This window comes from Neopsephotus bourkii, unplaced genomic scaffold (genome assembly GCF_033783945.1).
Source record: "Neopsephotus bourkii isolate Nb327-2 ecotype Australia unplaced genomic scaffold, CSIRO-AGI_Nbou_v1 NB_887, whole genome shotgun sequence".
In the NCBI taxonomy this organism is placed as follows: domain Eukaryota; kingdom Metazoa; phylum Chordata; class Aves; order Psittaciformes; family Psittacidae; genus Neopsephotus; species Neopsephotus bourkii.
Genome location: NW_026901381.1, coordinates 2,235,013 through 2,253,168, shown reverse-complemented (window position 1 = coordinate 2,253,168; position 18,156 = coordinate 2,235,013). Strand labels below are relative to the sequence as shown.

The following is an 18,156-nucleotide window of genomic DNA, read 5'->3' as shown; positions in this document are numbered from 1 at the left end:
GAAAGCAATGTCTACAGCTAAAACACATCATCACAGCTTCGAGCAATGTGCCCTCCATTCCCCAAAGGTGAGAATTCTTGCACAACAGTTTAATGTTTATAGAAGAAAATAGGGCAGAAAACCAGCTTCTTCTGCTTCAAAAGGAGGGGAGAGCAGGGGAAGGAACAAGTAACACTCTCCTAGGTAACACCAAATTGCTACTCTGGCTGCACAAGAATGAAGTAGAGCACGACTCAGATAATAACCGTAACTCACATTGCAGAAGTTAGTTTGTTCAGCCATGATCTTTTGCACTTAAAGGTACTAAAACACATGTCCTCTAGTGCACTTCTGCTGGAGCACCTTTTCAATAGGATCTGAACAGAATCAGCTTGATAACTCAAAAATACAGCTTATAGACCTCTGTCCTCCTTATGGTCTTATTTTTATGTGCCCTGAAAGCAAGGATCCAGATGAGACTGGCCTGAATTCAAGTCATCTCAAGTACTTACTCATTCCCTATTTCAAACAGCTTTGATTTAGTGGTTTTACTTGAACCACCCAGCGCACTGCAAAGCTGAGGAAACCAGACTCACCAATCCTTGTGTTATATGTACTCAGGATTTATTCTTGGAGGCTCCAGAGCAAAACAGTTTCCAAAGACTTGCTCTTTACCATGCAAGAGTTCAATCCAGGCTACTACCAAGCTGAAACCACATGGGCTGCACACACAGAGCAGTTTGGGCTAGGGGTTGCTGCCTGGCTTTGTTCATTGGTTTTATTTCTGCTGAGCCCTCCTGCTGCTATCGCTGCAAGTCCAACAAGCAGACATCCTTCCAAGCAAGGGCTCCTGTACTCCCAGTGCTCCAACATGATACTCATCTCTCCAGTGCAAGAGTCAGTGACTCATCTAAATCAGTTCCTACTGTCCAGGTGCCAGGGTTTCACTCCCAGCCAGAAGTTCATGCAGATCTGCAGATCTCCAGCTCCTCACTCAGTCTGGGATCTCTGCTGAACCACCCCACATTTGATATTCAAATTCCCATATTCAAATTGCACACATTCCCTTACAGAGTGCTTCGCCAGGCAAACTGAAATGGGAGCTGTAACTAGCCTGTTTGACAGGAAGCAGCCTCAAAGGAGAACTCAGTTTCAGGGAGACATGTCTTCAAGGGTCTGTAGCTGTCAACACCGCAGAGCTGAGCCAGCACAAAGCAGCTCATCACACTCTGTGGTGATTGACAGCCAGATAGGAACATCAGCCCTGCTCCAGGAGGCTGTCTTCAGATCTGGTCACACTCGTTTCTGGCCACAGATCATCCTCAGAAAGCAGCCTTTTTCGTGCTATTTGTTTCTGGTTTTTGTTTTCTGGTTTTTAAATTTAATTAATTTATCAATTCATTCCCTTGTATAGAAAACTCTAAGTTTCAAAGTTAGTTTTTTACCTTGCAACAGAGATGGAGGTGCAGCACCAGAGGTGCCAAAAACACTGTTGCAGAAGGTATATAGTGTGGCCTGTCCTAGGCACCACTGCATCCCAGAGATCCCAACCAGTCCCTCAAGAAAAGGGGAAGCAACTGAGGAGAACCACCAGGACAATGACAAAAAATGACAAGCAAATAGATGGGCAACCTTTGGAGTAAATACATCTGCTTACAGCAGAACCTCACAGATCAAAGCTTCTATGGAAGAGGTGTCCTCCATCCTCCATAGGACTTCCTTGCAATAAAGGGAACAAGTGCATATTCTCACATACAGCCACTCACTCTTTCCAGCAGACCACGTGCCTGGTGAACCCACTGCTCCAACTAACCACGGGTGCTGCAGTTCATCAGGTGGGTTCGTTATGCAGCAGCATCAAGAGGCTGCCCAGCATTTCTGTGTGGCCACCCACACTGAGATGATCAGGAACACGGAGGAGCCCAGCAGGCTGCAGCAGTCCATGGACATCCCAGTGCTGACTCCCGGCGCATTCCTGCTTACCATCTGGACTCTTGGGAACGCTGGGATACCTTCATTTCTCTTATTGAAGAGCGTGCCTTAACCTGGAATAAAACCAATATGAAGTGAAAAGACTATGTTTGCAATAAATTAAATCTCTGCTTCACTTGACTCCCGCTGTGGTTCCCTTCCCCCTGAGGAGGCAAGGCCTGGCCAGCTGCACAAAGTCCAGGCAGCCTTGGGAAAACAATGGAATCTTTCTCTTGCCAGAATGAGCCTTGCAGTTCAGTTCACCCTCCTCTCACCATGGCAGGGAGGACACCCCCAGTGCGTCCGCGGAGGAGAGGAGTCTATTGGCATAGCAACAGTACACGCTAACCCTCTGCTAATGAACAGGGATAAAATGTTTTGTTCTCATTAGGAAAAATACAGACACATTCCTGATTGGTGAGTAATGTCTCTGCCTCTGGGAGATTAGCTCAGAGCTCTGCAGCCTGAAACAGCCTCAATTCAGCCCACTGCAGGGCTTCCCTTGAACAGCCACTCTCCAAGGACCCCACATCTCTCAAGGGCAAGCCTACAGAGCCTTCTGGAGCACTTTGCCTTCAGGCCCAAGACAGCTCAAGGCAAGAATAATGAGAAAAGGCTTGACAGGAGCAAACCAGCGCAAGCACAATGGGAACACACCCCCTGTCCCTGCAGGAGAAGCCAGTTCCGGCCAGTGCATTCCCTGCACCTGGGTCCCAAGCTTTGCCACAGCAGGAGAGAGTCTCTCTTTGTGCATCCATCACGTGGCTCACATCAGCTCCCACTCTGCCCCATAACCATTGCTGGGGGAGTAAATGGACACAGCAAAGAGCTGCAGTGTACCTGAAAGCAGAGCTCAGTGGCTTGGAATAGGGACTGCACACCTTAACCTCAGAGAGTACTTCCAGGTACTCTAACTCCCTTCTTCCTCTGCTGGGAAACTGATGCTGACCAGGATGAGGACCCCTCACAGAGGGGTACCCTAATGCACTAGTAACTCTACTAACACACTAATAACTAATACGCTAATACACTCAGCTCCAAAGTAAACCGGGAAGTGGCAGAGCCCTCTGCATTGCTGATGGGGAAATGGCAGGATTCAGGTTGTGCTCCGAGCACCCACTAACCCCCTTCCCTGTCCCCTCAGACTTCCACCTGCTCTTCCCACCCCTCAGGGTTTCAAACAGCTCAATCCAGCAGCTCAAAGTGCTGCAGGAGGAGAAGGTGGAGTCAGCATCAGGAAAGAGGGGCCCTGCTATCTTACACCTTGGAGAAGCTTCCTGTAGGGAGTGACACTCCTTCAAATGCTGCTGCTCTCGCCTGGCCCCAAACCTGTACATTAACCAGTGCTATGATCTGCTCATGGAACTGCTGGGACTTGATTTCTACTTTACATCCTTCCAGATGAGAAGTGATTTATTCCAGTCCCCCAGGCAGGAACCCCATCGCTTGCAAAGCCACCTAAGTCTGCCTAAAGGATGGAAACAAACCAAACCCATGTCCTTACCCAGCAGCCAGCCAAGCAACACCAGACCCCAGCCTTGGCCAGCAGCCCCTGTCCAGCCTGCCATGAAGCCCAAATCCCTCCCAGCCCAACACAAGGCTGGAGGGGCAGGGGGGGTGCTATTTTCCAGCCTGAGGGCATTTTACTTGTTCCAAGCAGGATCCCTCCCCCAGCCCTGGTCAGAAAGGAAAAGCCGTGGGAATGGAGCTCAACACCAGAGGTAGCTCCCCCCCAGCCCATGAGGAAGGCTTAACTCCCTCCGTGCCGGCAGAGAGGGATGCCTTGCTGGCAGCACGGGGTTACAGCTTCAGGACTGGCCGCATCCTGCTTCCCTGCACTGACAGGCACTGCTGTCCTGCACCAGAGCCCTCAGCAAAGCAGAAGCACATCCAAGGACAGACCCACCACTTGCTTGCCACGGTCCCTCATCCTTTCCCCGCACACCCATCGTTCCTGCTGCCCTACCTTCCAGTGTTTCCATCCTCCACCAGCACACAGGCAGCAAGCCACGAGAGGAGAGCACTCTTTCCATCTTCCCACACTCCCAACAAGTCCCACTTGACAGAAGGATACCTTCCCCGTTTCCTTCCTCTTGCCCCGCATCCCGCAGCACAAAGGGACCCTCGCTCCGCGCGGTCAGCAGCCAGCCAGCATGGCAGGAGTTAAGTTCGCGTTTCCATTCTCCTGACCCGCACCAGTGCTGGCTGAATATCGAGCTATTCTCTGCAGCTTGATAAAGCATGAGAAAGCTGAAGGCCTCACACACTCCTCTTTTCACAGCTTGGCCTGCTGCCCGCAAGCTGTCACTCCCTGGCACCCAGGGCAAAGAGAGGAGGAGGAGGAGGCCAAACTGCAGCCAGCTGCAATGAATCATTGCTCCCCCCGGTCCCCTCCTCCCTGGGGAGCCTGGATCCCTCCTTCCGGCAAAGGGATAATGTCTGCCTGGTTCGTTCACAGGGGAAAGCCATCCTTTGGCGGGGGGGAACAACAAAGCTGCTGCCACAGAAGAGCGCAAAGTGGCTTCCAGTGATGCTGAAGAATGAGGGTTTCTGCTCAGCAGCTGGAGGGGAACACGTCCCGCAAGTGTTCGGCACAAACACCACTTAAACATCTCATGTGCGCCATTTGTCTAAATTGCAGGGAATTCTAGAGGAAGGCTCAGTTACAGAAGCTGATTTGAAGGGCAGTGCTTATCCCTTATCCCCTTATTGCTCGTGCAATATTTATCCCTAGCTTTCCTCCTTCCCCTCACTACAGCGCCTAGCGCAATGGACCATGTCTCATCCAAGCCCTTTCAACCACCACCACCACCAACCCCTCATGCTTATTTTGATGAGTTCCATCACACAAACAGCTTCCCCATGTTCCAGCTCAGTCTTCCCTTTTAACACCAAGCAGAAGAGGGAAACGCATCCAAATCTCAGCGTCAAGGGAGTCCAAGAAAAGAACGCAGCTGAGAAGGCACAGGCGCACCAAGGCCAGGGTGTGCATCTTCCTTCACTATGAGCCCACGGAGAGCAAAGCCTTTGGAAGATAAAGAGTTCAGCTGTTTGCTTGCTGAGGAAGGGGGTACTCATTGATAAAACACACACAGACTCAGCCCCTCAGCATCAGCCAAGCATGAACCAACCAGCAGCACACGGACCCACACGGCACGTGGGACACTTCCACACACTCGTGTCTGTCTCCCGCAGAGGAGTTGTTCACTGCACAGTAGGCAGCCCCTGCCTCACAGTCCCATCTCTCCCGGTACAAAGAGAGGAGCTGCAAACAGCAGTTTGCCTGGCAAAGGCAAAGCCTCACTGCCTCCAACGAGAGACAAGAGGTTGCCTTCCCAACAGCACACGCTGCCACCTCCAATGCCCTTCTTCTCCCACTAGGAAGCCTGCAACCTTCCCTATCCCAGTGCCTCATATTCCTATCCCAACCATCCAACACTGTCTACCCCCTTTTCCTCCATCAGCAGCCATTTAGGCTCCACATTCAGCATACCTGTCTGCTGCTCAAATGCAGCCGGTGCCAGGGCAGATTATACACGTTTATCTTATCTCTTCCCACCCCGAAGGAAGGGTGCTGAAGGAAGAGTTGCACAGTGCTCACCTGGCACTGGTGTTCAAAGGGTGAGGAACGCATCAGCTTCATTTGGGCCACCAAAGCCTTCTACAGAGGGTTTATTTTATTCTTGTGGCTTGGGTATTCAGGAAGTTTGGTTTTGCACAATCTGGAACAGCACAAACTGTAAATCATGATGAGAAACTCACTTCTTATGCAAAACAGAAGTGGGAAAGACCTTCACTACTCCTAAAGCTACTTTCATCACAAACTGAACTGAGTCTTAAAACCCCTCTCTCAGGGACAACAAATTGTCAAGGCAAGTAATCCCATTCAATGCCATTTTATCACCTACTCTGTGACAAACACCACACTACCCATGGATTTATCCCTTACCATACTTCTATAGCACCTCATAAGGTTTCCTTTGCACTCCATTACATCTGCATCAGCGCCTCCTCCGAACACCTGCAGCTACAAAACCAGTACCATGAAGAGATTATTACACTGAGCATCTGTAAGTTAGCAAGCTCTGAAATTCAGGTTACCCCTTGTGCAAATCAAATACAAACCACTCCCAACCACCCAGACAGAGTTTTGCTGTGGGAATGCCAGCTCACTCAGCATCACCCTCCTCTGCCAGAAGGATCTCCAAAGGCAAAGCTTAACAGAAACAGTTAACATCCCAAGCGTGGCTCTGAGCCATCTGCACTCTGTATGTAATATAATCAGGTTCGTAATGCTCAGAATAGGACTCTGGAGCCCTAGCACAGACTAAGACCTCACTGTATTTAGCGTTGGGAAGCTGTAGCTGTTCTCTCTTCTGTAAAATCACCGAGCTCCGTACAGAGGAACCCACCGTAACCCATGTTTGACACACGTCAGACACAGGAGAGCAATGTGTACTTTCCAAATGTCTTTTTGGGGGCAGCTAAATCAAGTCAGTATTTTCACAGACACAGTGCGGGGAGGCAGGGGAGGGAACACTGAGGTTACTCTCTCCCTAGAGCAGACAGGCAAAAGCCCAGTTCAGCCAAAGCTCACTGAGGCTCTTTATGTTCCCGGTCCGTGACAGAGGTCACTTGTGGAAGGCTGAGCAGATCTGGTGCAGGGCTGCCCGCTGAGCACGCTGGCAAAAGGATCTGAGCTATAGCCTTCCCTGCAGTTGTTTGCGTTTCTTCGGGAACACCAAAGGCCTGGAGTCCATCCCAATGCTGCTTGCGCCACCTTCGCTAAAAACTTCATGCCTTTTAGCTCCAAAGGCAAATTTGCCTGAAATTCCTCATGCTCTGAAGAAGGGAAGCCCATACCCAGGGTCTATGAAGAAGGTAATTCCTTGCGTTTGCCAAAACGCTTCATTTACGCAAATTCTAGTGCTTTCGGCACAGATGTCCGGATATTGCCCAGGTTAGATCCATGTTTGAGCTGATCATCCTGTGAGCCTCGTCAGGTTCACGCTGTGCTGCATCCTGCTCGTACTTCCCAAGCTTCCCGAAGTCACGGCTCTTCAACTCATTGGTTTTTAAGAGGCACCAGGTCACGCTGTCTGCCCTTCAACTGACCAGTCCATGAGCTTCCTGCATATTTCTTCTGGCTTAGGAGCTGTATGTGTTTGAAATGAATGGAGACTAGAAGCCTTTTGGCGAGATGCCCGAGGCAAAGGCCTCAGGAGACAAAGCCACCATTTCCCAGGCTGATATAAATGGACAGGCATCCCCTCACTTCAACTTTTATTCCCTATCTATGGAAGGACTTGAGGGAGCAGGCTATTACAAGGGGGAAAGGAAGAGCTCTGAGGTCCAACACAGATGCAAGCAGTGTATTCAAAGAAATACCTCAAACAAGATACAGAAATAGGCAGCTGAGTACTTAGAAAGGGCAGCCCTCTGCAGCAACAAGGCAAATACCCCTGCAGAATCATCTCTTAATATAGGTTGTTCCTTAGATCTGCACTAGCCTGAATGCCCTGATGCAGTGAGAGAAAATGCTGTATGATGGGGAGAGAAAGGGGCTATGTATGGGCATGAGCAGGAGGAAGAGTGTATGAAGGACATTCTCTCAGCTATAAAAAGCTGTGGTTTTCAGCACTGCTTTGCCTTTCCTCTGCTGTTTTGTTTCCCAGCGGAGAGGAATCCCATCAGCCCAGTGCCTGATTGGAGCCCATTGCGCTGCCCCTGGCATGGGGCTCCTCTAAGGGACAGAAGCAAAAGGGGCACTAAAAATGTGCATGCCAAGGCTTGGGTGCCAGCACGTTCTCCTGAGCTAAACAGGACAGGCAGGGAGACAAGAAGAGAAACTTCCACAAGGCTGTTTCTTAAACCAGATTTATAGGGATAGAGTGAAACAGGGTAGGGTCATGGGCAAGGGGAGATGGAACAAGTTTATAGCTAACCAGCAAGGCTGCCATGAGACCCAAACTGCACCCGATTTTCACAGGGAATCACCAAATCCAAACTGTCACCTGCTGCCTCTGCTCTTTCTGTATCACTGCAATGCTATCACAACTACAGCCCCGTCCTTTCCCCCTGCAGTCCCTGATCCTCTAAGAGGATGTCATACTCAAAACTACCTTTTCTCTTCTTTGTGTGCCCAGTGATGAGGATCTGAAAGGCTGGGTTTCGACAACTGAAGTCACTGCTGTGAAAACATCATTGGAGATTTTTGCCATAAGAGGCAAGGAGAGCCCTCCAACTTCTTCACAAGGTGCCATGGGCAAAGGCAACCCAGTGCAGAGCCGCAGGGACAGCAAAAATGGAAGTCCCACTGCCATAGTGACCATTCCCAAGGCTGTCAGTGCGGAAGGAAGATGAAGCTGGCTGCTGCTGCTTCACCTGCAGTCACTGAGAAGGCTATCTGTGAAGATGTACAAAAATCCTGGTGATCTCATGGAAAACGGCTTCGAGGAAGAAGATTTTCCATGAGGATTTTCTTGACTGTTGGCTGAATAATTTCTTTGTTCCAGACTGCAGGGGAAAGAAAGAAAAAAGCCTTCCTGCTATGGCTTTGCCATTCAAGACACTGTCATTGTCACCTTTCAGATGTGTAAGGATAAGAGACAGCAGCAGCTGAGCTGCGGTAATTAGGAGGGAGAGACGTGCGGGCCTTGTCTCACATCTTCCTGTTAAGATGCAGTTTACACTTTGGCAGGTTTAACAATCCCCAGTGAAAATAAGCCATCTGCAGGGGACCAGCCTCAGCTCTGAAGCCTTCAAATGGCGCTGGAAAAATCAGTGTTGCCTCCTTGCTTTTGAATCAGGACCAAATGGAGTCACAAACCCATTAATTCCCTTCCAGTACTACAGGAACACTGGCTCTAGACCTGTATGCAAGACATCAAAACCACTTCTCCCATTTATTCAAGCATCTACGGAGTTCAAAGCTTCACTGCCTCTGTGCTTGCAGCAGGGGAACTAAGGAGGATGGGACCAATCTCATTCAGTTCTATTCACAAGCACCCTTCCCAAGGAAAGCCAGTAACTGTGGGAGGGTCCCTGCAGACTTTGCTCCAGCGTTTTGCACGCTGAAGAATGGCTGGTTGGTAATCCCCTTTTCACTCCATGAGCACAGACCCGAAGGTTCTCATCCCTGTGAGCTCAGAAATTTCCATTTCCATTCGAGACAGACGTTTTCCTGGCAGCTCTCAAAAGATGCATTTGTAAAATGGGAAACGACCTCAAGGAATGCTAAAGCAAAGGAAGAAAGCTGTACGTGGACAGTCTTTCTACCTCAGCCAGGAAAGGAAATTCCTTCTCGGCACTGATGCCCCAATAAACACAACCTACTCTGCAGCTACCATATGCCTGAGCAACACAGTGACCGGCTGTCCATCCTACCCTGTACAAACACCCACCACGTTCTTAGGTGTTGGCTTCAGATCAGCCATCAAAGTCCAGAAACACCTATTTATATATTTTAGACCTCATAGCAGCCTTCCAGTATCTGAAGGGGGCCTATAGGGATGCTGGGGATGGACTCTGCATTAGGGACTGTAGTGACAGGACAAGGGGTAACGGGTTAAAACTTAAACAGGGGAAGTTTAGATTGGATATAAGGAGGAAATTCTTTCCTGTTAGGGTGGTGAGGCACTGGAATGGGTTGCCCAGGGAGGTTGTGAATGCTCCATCCCTGGCAGTGTTCAAGGCCAGGTTGGACAGAGCCTTGGGTGAGATGGTTTAGTGTGAGGTGTCCCTGCCCATGGCAGGGGGGTTGGAACTGGATGATCTTAAGGTCCTTTCCAACCCAAACTATTCTATGATTCTATGATTCTATGTATATTTGTATATTCATGTGTGCATGCCAGGCAAGAACAGAGAATAAAGGGGGTGTGTTGGATGGCCGGGACAAATTACAGGGGGGTGAAGGTATTCTAGTGGATTCATGACACACTCATGCCAGTGATTTTTAAACTTACAGTCCATAGACTTTCATTGTCTGCAAAGGTACTTAAAAAAACAAATCCATGGCTGTATCCCTGTTGGAAAATGTTTCGAAGTCTGCAAACCCAAAGAGGTTGAAACTTGCTTCTTTCAAGTGCAAAACATTTAGATGGCCCAAAGCCAAGTGCAGAGAAAAGCCCTAGTCAGTAGCTCAGGAATGCCAGCTCTTAACACAAACCAAAAGCATACAAAACCCTCTCATCGGGCAACTCAGTCCCATCTCCCCCCAAAAACTCCCTTTAAATTGCACTCTTCAAACTGGAGCTATCATCCAGCTCCTTGATTCTGTGCCAGGGAAACCTAACTGAAGACCTTCTCCAAAGCAGACGGAGCAAGAGATTTGGCTTACCTTGCTTTGGGGAATTCCTGCTTAGTGCCTCTGTAGAGAGAAACAAGAAGGCTTCATGCTGCATCAGGCAGGATCCCTTCCATCATTCCCAGCTCCTTAGCAAAGGCATTCCTGAGGCGTGCTGGGCCTTAATAAATCAACACAAGCGCTCCAGGTTTCCCTGGCAGCTGGAAGCTGGAATTCTGCAGTGAAGGCAAACACCTCCCCAGCTAAAGCAAACATGGCCAGGGAGCCCCTGCTGCGCACCCATAGCTACTGTCAAGAGGGATGGAGCGGGAAGGTGGGGATCGTAAAGCATCTGGCTGACAAAAGGCAATCCAACTTGAAGCCAGGAGATGGCCATGAGTCCAGCCCTGACCCAGGCGTTCCTCCTTGCTTTGCCAAGATGTTTTATTGGAGCAAACCCCCAAAACTCCATTTTCAGACCAATGACCATCTTGTCCCTGACCTGGATGTGCGTTTTGTCTTTAAAAGCATTTATTTTAGCATTTTAGGGGTCTCATGTAAAAGATCCTGCAAAAATGCAGGAGGAAAACAGCCTGGTCTTAAACAGCTTGTAGCTTAACTCTAAACCAAACAAAGACAAAGGGAACAGTACTGATCACTATGAGCAGCAGTCGGCTCAGCAGAACAAGACGCCTGCTGTTTCCAGGGGTAAAAGGAGGTGTTTGGGATTTCCCCCCCCCCGCCCTTTTATAACAGAAAAGACCTGATGAAAGGTTTCAGACAAGAATTATTAGGTGGGTTGGCACACGGTTACAGCCCAACCACCTCTCACACAGAAACCAACGCAGTGCTTTTCAAAAGCAGCCCAAGGAAACAACAGAGGCTAACGTTACCAGGCAAACAGCAGCCAGAGCCCAACTTCCAGCACTAACATTTGCTAGATTGAATACAAAAAACATAGATGGGCAGCTTCAATAGCTCGTTTTCAGCTGCACTTGGAGAGCAAGGGGAGTAGCCAAGGCAGGGCTGTAACACTGACAGTAAAAGAAAAGCAAGTGACTTGACTACCTTCAATGCTCTCAAATGGCTCAAGCCCATCGATACCTCAAAACCAAATCTCAATTCACTAAAACAAAGGCACCCCAAGAGCTGGAGTAAATACCCCCATTTCACACCTCCCACTCATGACGGTGATGCTCTCCCACAGGGAGTTTCCAGGGAGAGCTTTCAGTGCATGGATGGGATAAGCGTGAACAAATCCCACTTATATCAGACCTGACCTGGTACCGCAGACCCAAGTGTTCAGCTTCCACAGCATCATTTGGAGACCTCGCTTTGAGACCAGTGTAAGGCACATTTTCCTCCCTGCTCCCTTGAAGAACTGCCAGATCCTGCTCTATAAGCAAATAGAATCATAGAATCATAGCATAGTTAGGGTTGGAAAGGACCTTAAGATCATCAGGTTCCAACCCCCCTGCCATGGGCAGGGACACCTTGCTCTAAACCAGGTCACCCAAGGCCTCATCCAAACTGGCCTTGAACACTGCCAGGGATGGAGCATTCACAACCTCCCTGGGCAACCCATTCCAGTGCCTCACCACCCTAACAGGAAAGAATTTCCTCCTTATATCCAATCTAAACTTCCCCTGTTTAAGTTTTAACCCATTACCCCTTGTCCTATCGCTAAAATAGCTGCCTTTAAGGGAAATCCTGGTCTACCTACACATGGTTAATTGAGACACACACATGCCATGTAGCTAACAGCACACAGCAATGGTGGAAAGCCATCAGCAGGCGAGTACCAGCATCTCCCGAACCACAAATCATCTCCCCCAGCAAACAAACTCTCACAGATTGCTGGGATTCAGACTGCAAAGCTGTGTGCTGTTTGGGAAGACCCTTTGTGACAGCAGGGCACTGAGAAGCCGTGGCTCTCAAGAAAGGAATCACGGATGAATGTGAAGGACTTGTACATATGTATATGCAGAGAGACACAGACACAAAGGAGGGCGGGGAGAGGGGCAAGAGCCTTGTCTGCAGGCCTTGTGCTTATTCTGACCTTTCAGTTCAAGGTTCTCCAAAAAGGCACTGTTCAGCCCCAAGCCTGATGAGATGTCTTGGGAAAACCAGAGCACAAAGCATCACACATGAATGAGCGCAGAGCCATAATACGATCCTGATATTCCCACCCATCCATATGGCCAAAAAACCCCAGCAAAGTTCTTCAGTGCAAACATTGGCAGCAGCAAAATGAAACTCACGTGTTAATTAGCAGACTTAGCAATCCAGCACACGACAGAGATCACTGATGTTGGCTATTATATAGTCAAACAGAACAAGTGCCACGTTCGTTAACCCCTTCAGAGCAAAGTTAATCATTTGCTAATTGCGGGTTTCTGGAGCAAGCACACCAAGGTCTGGTTTTCAGACTTCTCAGAGATACCTTAAAATGCATTTGGCATGGGAAGCTCCCCATCACTCATCACTCTTTATTAACATTCAGTCTCAACTTAGATGGTTAGCTTACATTCAGGAAAGCCCACTGCTTTGCTTTACCCAGCATCAAACTCAATGAGCCCTCTGATTTGCCTGGGCTTATAAAACCAGCTTTCAGGCTGTAAATGATCACAAGTTATTGTGAAACAACCAACGTCCATCAGATTTACTTCTTGTATAGGATTTTCATGTTGAATGCAAGCAAAGATTAATGAAAGCAACTGAAACTACTTAAATGCAATTGGAATGTAACACTGTTCTTCAATGTACATGGGTTCACACCCCAATTGCTTAATAAAACTCTGCTTTCCTAGAAAGCTTAATCACTAAAATAAGTGCCACAAGACAGATCATATGGAAAGATCAGAGTAATGGTGAAAGAAATATAGTGAGAAATACAAAGACTATTTCAATCTCAGGAGACATCTTAAGCACAAACCTCAAGTTAACACTCCCATCATGAACACGATTCTTTATATCCAGGATGTGCCACTTATGTTACATAAAGCATTTAGACATAAACAAAGTTTGGGAGGAAAAAAAGAGGGCTGAGGAACACAGCTGCATTAGTCTTGGGGTCAATTCTAAAGCACAGAAAAGCAGGAATCAATTGCAGCAGGACCACTCAGAGGCACATAATTTAAGGTATGACCACTCCAACTTCCTGCCTAACACACAGGCACTGTTCCACTTTATCCACTCACACCTCCACAAAACCCATTAAGTGGTTCTGTGAAATGCAGTGGTTTATGGCATCTAGCTGGAGGTCACAGCTCAAGTTCACTGCTCTCCTAGCAGCTTGCTCCAATGGCTCCATCATTCTGGCAGCAAGGCCAGTCTAATTCCTTATTTGTTTGCCTTCTGCCTTGAGCCATTAATTCCTTCTCCACTGCATTAAAGAACAGCTCCTCAGAGTCAGTTATGCACGTGCTTTAACCAAGTCACCTCTCAACAGCTTTCTGGGCAACCATCAGCTCAGTCCTTTCAGTCCCGCATCACACGGCACCTTCTTGAGCGCTTGAACAACTTGGACCTTTTTCCTTCTTTTTTAAATATCAATTCCATTGTCACACATCTCTCTTTCTTCAGGGTCCCTGCTTTGGTGAAACACAGTCTGTGAATGATTGGCACCTCTGCCTCACAGAGGTCTGTACTTGCCTGGATCGGATGTTATTTCACTAGAGCTGGTTTACAGCATTAATGAATGAGATCAGTCTACAAAGATCACATCAGTTAGCTAACAGTCATTTACCCAACTCCATAAGGAGCTCCCATCTTTCTTAGTCACCATTTAACCATTTCTCCAAGCTCCAAGGAAAACTTCACTCTATTCCCACACCCCCATTCTGCCAAAGACTCACGTATTATTCAGAATCTTCCAACGAGAAATTCCCAACAGACCTGTCATTTCCAGCCATGCTTTTGCATTTGCCCTCTGCATTGCTGAATCAACGTTAGCAGCTTTAGGTTTATCTCCAGTACTATGAACTACGGAACAGCACAGAGTACTGGCGCTCACTGAAGGCACCTGCTAGGAACACCACTTCCCAACACGCTCCCATAACCCACGATTTCAGATGCATCAGCCTTTTATTTCATGAAATAATTATGAGGCATGCTGTTGATGTTGGCACAGATCAATTATTCATACCATTGTGCCGCTCCAAGTCAAACATCCTAAGAAACACATTCCATAAACAGTCACCTGCTGCCGTGTGCTCCCGTGTTCCTTTCCGGCTGCTCTTCCTAATAACACAACCCTTCAGAGGTATGTATCCTATGAAGTATCCATCAAAACCAATAACCACCCACCTCAAATCTCCCCAAAGACCCAGATTATTCAAGCTCACTGCATGAAAAGCATTAATCCCTTGTAGATGTTAAGCAGGCACTCTGTATCATGAGGACTAGTACCTCCTACTACTGTTCTATCGGGAGGCCATTGAAATTCCAGCTCCAACCAGCATTTCCATTTAGTGACAGCTCTCCTTCTGTGTTATACAGCAAAGTGCACAAGGCCTCAGAGAGTTTATGCTCTATGTGCAGGCAGGAGTGCAGGCCAAGGTTTGGGTTCAGGTCAGTGTAACAGCCTGCCTGTTATACCACTGACACTGAAAATCATTGCAAGGCAATGGTGTAGAATGTAAGATGGCTTTTATCAATCCTCACCTTGGTATGGTGAACCCTGCAGCTCAGCTATCTGGGAACACTAACACCTGGCTGTCTATCAGGGATGCCATTCTCTTGCATCAGATCCTCAGCATAGCTCCAAGTAGCAGGAATATGAAGGCTATGGAAAACTGGTGGTCAGGAAGGCAACCCATCAGCTTTAACAGCAGAAAGCCTGCTCATGTTTATGCATGACCGCCCGAGTGAACTGTGTGACTGCTTTTGTTGACCTGCTCACAGCGATCTATTCTTCCAGTAGGAACGTCAGGAGGAAGCCATGCTGGGAATGAGCAAGGGAAAGAAAACACCCTGTGGACACAGTGAATGGGCCAGAAAATTCCCCTGCAGACTCTCCAAGTTTGTCTGCAGGGATGCTCTGCGTTGGATTGCCTCGCAGGTCTTTGGGACACCTTCACACATCAAAGCTCAAGCCACACCACAGTAGTCATTTGGACTAACTCTACTTTAGAAATTGATTAGAGCATTGATTTTTTTCATAGCCTAGAGACAAAGTGACCTTTCCACTCAACAAAAAACAAAGGGAATTAACACAAGTAAACGGAGTCTCCATTTTAAAGAGGTTTTTCCCTTCAAAGGGAAGTCCTATAATACTACTTTCAGTTGCAGCTCTCAAATGATCAATTCTTTTTCTTCCACTTGAGCCTTTCACTGTTCTGTCCAAAAGAGGCCAAAGGGACAAGACTCCTCAGAACATATAGAAAAGAGCAGCCCAAAGACAAACACAAGACAGACCTTGCGAGGGGTGAAGAAATCCACTATCAATTTGTAGACAAACAGTCAAGTGAAGCAGCACCACAGAGGACAGTTCCCAGCAGAAATAACAGTCTCATAAGCAAAAGATTTAAGGCATTCTCTATACAGAAAGGATTTTTGAGAGGTATTATTCATTGCAGAATAGAATAACAAGGATGCTCCATGTGTTTATATTGGTTGAAACCATTTCCCTCATGAATCGCTGTATGGATATGATTTCTACCTGCCTAAATCAAGCACACTACATCTTGGGCAAAGTTCCATCATTAGGACCTGGTGCCTTCTGGTACTTCCTACATGGTGCACTCAGGGATGCAGATTACAATCCTAGCACTGAACAGCCAGGTGTCATTTGTGCTTTGATGATCCAACAGGCTCTGGCAGCCTGCAGAGGACACGGAGCCTGTAACTGTCACTGGAGCACCCGTTAGGATTACACTGTGCTGGCAGCACTGGGAGGGGGGTAAACAGATGCAGAGCCCAGTGGCTCTTGAGCTCATTCGCCTGCAGCTGCTTTACCCTGAGCAGCAGTGTCCTGGGACTCACATGCTGCTGCTCACCACCTGCAGCAGACACAGACACAGACACAAACCTTCCATCAACAACAGAAACTGCCAAACTTAACCAGAAATGTTCAGGTTCCTTAGGGCTGCATAAGCAGAATGCCAGAATACAGATTCCTCCCAGCAGCACACCCATCACTATCATCATCCGGAAGGTTAACACTGCTCAACGTGTTACCTGTCTGTAGCTAATGAGTTTGGCACTTACAGAGGGTCACAAAGGTGCTCTGAGGGCTGGAGCACCTCTCCTATGGAGACAGGGTGAGAGAACTGGGGTTGTTTAGACTGGAGAAGGCTCCATGGAGACTTCAGAGCAGCTCCAGTGCTTAAAGGGCCTACAAGAAACCCAGAGAGGGGCTTTGGACAAGGGTCTGTAGGGACAGGCCAAGGGGAATGGCTTTAACCTGCCAGAGGGGAGACTGAGATGAGCTCTTAGGCAGAAGCTCTTCCCTGTGAGGGTGCTGAGGCGCTGGCACAGGGTGCCCAGAGAAGCTGTGGCTGCCCCATCCCTGGCAGTGCTCAAGGCCAGGTTGGACACAGGGGCTTGGAGCAAGCTGCTCCAGTGGAAGGGGTCCCTGCCCGTGGCAGGGGTTGGAACTGGAGGAGCTTTAAGATCCCTTCAACCCAAACCATCCTATGATTCTATAACCAGTCTGTGACGGTGGGATGCTGTAGATGTATTTGGATGGTTGGTTCCATGAGTCTGCAATACAGCCATCAGCTTGCCTACTCTTTACAACCTTTACTCACAGACTTCATGGAACGGTGCCATCATCACCATGGGTCATGAAGAAGAGCTTACCATTCCATATGTGCAGACCTTGGCATCGCAGTGCAACAGAACAAGTACTTGCAAGAGACCATTTTATGTATAGAAAATGCATTTCCTGGTTCAAGCATCCAGAACACAGCAGTGTTACTGCAACACATGGAAACAGTTTTCAAATACAATAAGCAAGAATGAATGATTGTCAGAACTCGCCTTGAGTTGCCTTGAGACTTGTGGCACTCTGCTGAGCTCCTCACTGAGGCTGCTGACACAGGCTTCCACCTCCCTGGCAGATCAGTTCAGTGCTGGGAAGGAAGGGGCCATGGTGACTTGGGCACTATGAGGACAGAGACTTGACTGTCCCAAGCCCGGAGAAAGCAAAACAGGCTAAATGGCTCTTTCACTGTCCCTGTGCAGCTGCTCCTATGGCCATGGCCCCTACATCCCATCGCTACTGCTGTGGAGAGTAACCTTGGAGGTAGCTGCCCTTTTAGCAGTGCAGAGAACTTGCAATTGTAAGGCAGTAACTCTGCTTCAGCACTTCTTTAGCTTTACATCATCTCAGCAGTGCTGGGCACAGAGCACAAGCAGGCACTCCAGCTGCCTGTAACTGTGGCCAAGGAGCTCAGCATACTGAGTCAACTCGCAGTGGACTGCTCTGCTTTCTTGCCAATGCAAACTCTGCCCAAGCTGGTTTCAGGCACCCAGGTCATCTTGTAATAGCACAGGCACCTCTGACGCCCGGAGAACATTTTCCAGGTTACAAATCGCCACCATTCTGGAAAAATCTAGGTAAAAGAAGCAAATAAACAGTAAAAATCAGTGCTGCCCATTCCAGCGACAGAGCAGTCCCCCAGAAGGCATAGTCATGCAAGGGCACCACACCTCTGCATTGCAGCCAGGAGAACACTGCACTGACATGCAGGCCAAGCAGCAAAAAGCCCTCGTGATCTTTGTCTTAGAACTCTCTCAACACTTGCAGGTTGACGTGAAATGCAATCCCAAATATGCTCCAGCTAAGGATCCAAACATCAAGTCACAAATGCTTTAAGTTTCCCTTGGTCCTTCAGCATTTCTGCAGTCCCATTTCAGCAATTTCACTCCAAATGCTAAACTACCTAAAAAGGCTTGGCAAATAGAGCCCCTGGTGA

The 18,156-nt window shown here is 48.4% G+C and overlaps 1 protein-coding gene across 4 annotated transcripts in view; it reads right to left on the bottom strand.

Annotated features, from left to right (window-relative positions):
- PLXNB1 (plexin B1) overlaps positions 1-3,938 on the bottom strand; it is a 52,325-nt gene extending 48,387 nt beyond the window's left edge. The window contains exons 1-2 of one of the 4 annotated variants that reach the window (XM_061357205.1): positions 3,917-3,938; positions 1,736-2,024 (exon numbers count right to left, since the gene is read on the bottom strand). The gene's annotated coding sequence lies outside the window, so the exon portion shown is untranslated. Of the gene's footprint in view, positions 1-1,735; positions 2,025-3,916 lie in introns of those variants that run through there. The other 3 variants (XM_061357203.1, XM_061357206.1, XM_061357204.1) reach the window with 3 other exon arrangements.
- Positions 3,939-18,156: the final 14,218 nt, after the last annotated feature.